Source organism: Cynara cardunculus, assembly GCF_001531365.2.
Source record: "Cynara cardunculus var. scolymus isolate 2C chromosome LG 12, CcrdV1, whole genome shotgun sequence".
Lineage (NCBI taxonomy): Eukaryota > Viridiplantae > Streptophyta > Magnoliopsida > Asterales > Asteraceae > Cynara > Cynara cardunculus.
The window spans coordinates 30,138,433-30,142,369 of NC_037539.1; positions in this window are offsets into that span (position 1 = coordinate 30,138,433).

Sequence of the window (3,937 nt, forward strand, 5' to 3'; positions counted from 1 at the left end):
AGAAGACTCAACTCAAACATCATTCTTGTATAAATTTCTTCTTCATCTAGGCATCCATGGATGCTTCTTGTGATTTCAATTAGATGTTAATGGACAAGAAACCTTCTTCATTCATTAGGTTTTAACAAATGTAAGATTTATATGCAAAAATGTAATCATATGATTAAACAATTTTGGAGCAMACCTGATTAGACGAGCGGAGACATGGCGGCGACGGAGTGGTGCGGCGGCGGCGAGGGTGGTGCACCGGCGATGGGGAAGAGGGAGACGATGGTGTGTGGGCATTAAGCGGCGAGAGGGATACGGGAAGGAGACGGGAGGGAGCAGTGGTGACGAGAGGAAGAAGATGAGGGAATATAGGTAGTCATATTTTTTAGGGTTTTTTTTTTAAATCTAAGGTTTACTTTCTATTCAGGTTACAAGTTACATTTTTAAACAATAAGGATCTATTTAACATGTTTTAAAAAGTCTAAGGAGTTATTTAATAGATTCTACAATATCCAAGGATTTATTTGTTCCAAAAAAATTGTCCAAGGACTTAATTGTTCCAAACAATAAAGTCCATTGGGGTTTTTTTGGACTTTTCCCTAATATAAACAAACAAGGTGGTATTCGATTGGTTTAAATTTGTGTTCCAAATGTCAATGTCAAAAGTGTCTGGATGTCAAGAAAAAATAAAAAGTCCTCTTATGGCCACGAATGTTCAAATGCGGTGACTCTAGGCTACCGGCCGTAAAACAGGTGGTTGTCCTGAAATTAGTCAGCTCGCATAACGAATTAAATATTCAGGTTAATTAAAAGAAAACACAAAATCGGTTTTAGAGAGGTTTCTTAAAACTTTGGGGTACTTATTACTGATGACAAAACAATTTATTAGCATGTTAAATATAGGTTTTAGAAAGGCTTCTTAAAACTATAGGGTCTAATTTTATTTAGAGAAAATCACGAACATAACCAATTTATACATCCTATATTAAGAAAATAATCATTTCTAAGCGAAATTACGAAAAAATCAACCCAAATTGCCCCATGGGGCGATCCAGACATGTGGGGGGTGATCCCCCTTAAAACCATAAGAAAAGTACAAAAAAAATTAAAAAATCATTTTTGTTGGGTCCCACATGTCTCCTAAAAAGAAGCAAACACTATTCAGCCTCGTTTTTCGTGGATCCACCCTAGGGGCGATCCACGTCACCCCCTGGGGCGAGCCACCTCATCCGATCGCCCCTAGCCATTAATGTATTTTTTTCATTTTTTTGAGGTATTTTTAATTAAAAGGAGATGTTATTTAAACTGTATTGTTTTACTTTTTAAGACCAAATTTCATGGTTAAAGGTTTAAAAATAAAACCATGATAATTGTGAAGACACAAAAATTATTTTTATTCTGATTTGGGGGACGTAAATCAGATATTATATCTGATTTACGAAGTTTGACCGCTATTTCGTCTTTTAGTGTTCTTGATTTGACGACGATTTGATAATTAAGGGGTTTTTTTAATAAAACTGAAACCATATTTAAACTGTGTTTTTTTAACCTTTCTAAATAAAACTTTCATGGTTTTAGGTTATAAAATAAAACCATGATAATTGTGGTCACGAAAAAAATTATTTTTAGCTGATTTTTGGGAAAAAAAAATCAGATATTATATCTGATTTACGTAATTTGACCACTATTTCATCTTTTAGTGTCTATGACTTGACGCCGATTTAACGATGTATTTTGTCTTATTACATAACGGTTTATATAAATAGGCGGTCAGGGGGCCATAATCTCACCATCCCCACCGACTCTTATCCTGTACACCTCTAGAAAAACTGACACCGACCATCCCGACCACCGACGACCATAATCTCAATTGTATGATGCTGATCGGTTAACCATGGTACGGTTATCGACGCTAGAGTATTTGTTTCTTGAAAAGGATTTTTGGGGGCAACTGTTGGGCAGACTTGGTTCAAGGTATTTGGGAAACGAGATATGAGAATTACACTATTTCCCAAGAACTTATTACTGTCCTTAGCAAGATTGGAGGGATTTTGATTGGGGAGTGAACAAACAGATGGGTATTGTTGAAGAACTGATAGGTACTCAAGACAGTCCATGAATCCAACAAGACCGTAGATCAACCAAGAAAAATAGAAATCATACAAGCAAAACAGTAGCAAAGAATATGGTTAATGAAATGCAAACAGTAGCAAAATCGAACACTTTTAAACCCATTGCACTTGCTATCGAGTTATGCAAACAGTACCAAAATTGAGTAAATAAACCCATTGTCCTTGCTGTTTCAGATATAGTTATGCAAATCGAAGTAGAAAACAGCAAAATCGAGTAGAAAACAGCAAAATCGATTAGAAAAATCAAGTAGAAAACAACAAAATCGAAAGTTCAGAGGGCACTTTTTGCACTTGCGGTCGAGTTATGCAAAATCGAAAAACAGCAGGGTTCTTCTAAATGATCGATGAAGGAGAGGAGAGATCGATTACCTGAGAGTATGGAGAAAGGAGAAAGGTCGAACGATTGGTGCTGTCGATTTGTGAAGGGGAATGACTCTGTCCAAGCCGTCGGCCGCCGATTGATGAAGGAGACGGTGGAAGATGGAGGCGACGTTGCGAAGATGGAGGCGACATTGTGAAGATGGAGGGTAGATAGGTCAAATGTTTCTTGTTCTAGTTAGTTCCATGGGGGGAAGGGTGGACTACCGTGTCCTACCCGTGTTCTACCTTGTTCTAGTTAGTCCCACATAAAACCACACCAAACATGGGACAAATGTGTTCTGCATGTCCTGTCCCACCATGTTCTGCCTACCAAACGCACCCTTAATTATAGTTGATCCATTGTTTTGTATTTTTAGCATCTTGATGCATGAAATACGTATCTTCTTCGCAAGAGGCAACTGACAGATTGTTGGACCATCATGCGGCCTTGTTGGATACCAAGTTTAGCCAACACAAGTCTTGGCCCTACGGATCAGAAGGTGTTCGGAGATGGTACACGCGAGTCATTTCCGTCATGGCGTAACGTTGACCGGGTCGGTAGAATCACGCTACAATTTTGTTATATATAGAAAATATTTTATTTATCAATTCTTATTCACAACTTACTTTTTCAGGTATTCATTCCAATAAACATACTAAATGCTCATTGGATGACCGGGAAGCTCGAATTAAGGTCATGACGTTGGACTATATACGATACTTGTCCGCCGGAGATGTTCAGGCAACAAAACAATGGTATCACCCTTGTGTTAAAGAAGTTCCTCTCCGAATTCCTATTCGAAATAGGATATTATATAAGGGTCAGGGAGCCAATAAGACCGCCGAATGTAAGAGTATTTTATTCAGAAGACGCGCCTCGACAGTGTGGAGCGCGCAGCAATTGTGGGGTGTTCTATTGCATGTTTACTGAGCAGTTGTCCCAAGGACAAGAGGTAAATTATGAGACGCCGACTGACCTTCATGCGATGATGTTTCGTTCACGTATGGCATCTATCTTGTATTCAACGTGTTTAACTTAAGTGCAATAAAAAGTTTATTTGTTGTAAATGACATTGTTTGCATTATTTTTTTTAAATTATCTTCGCTAATATTAAAAATTTAAATGACAATTATTCTACAGTCGTCTTGATGAACAAAAACATCGCAATCACTAAAAAAAGAAATCCAACTTATCACCAACATAGCCTTCAACCGGCGAGCTTGTAAAACAGCTTCAAAAAGTGACGTTTCAATATTATTTTTTTGATCTTAATAACCCTGAAATAATTAACACAGATCTTGGACACATGGGTGGATCAAACGAATCAATAAATTCACAGTTTCTTCCTTACAAAAAAGTAAGGAATACATATGTATAAAAAACAGAATTATGACATGATTGGTTGTAGTTAACACTTGCAAGTCATACATCTTTGCTCGCAATGTTTGGTTGTAGG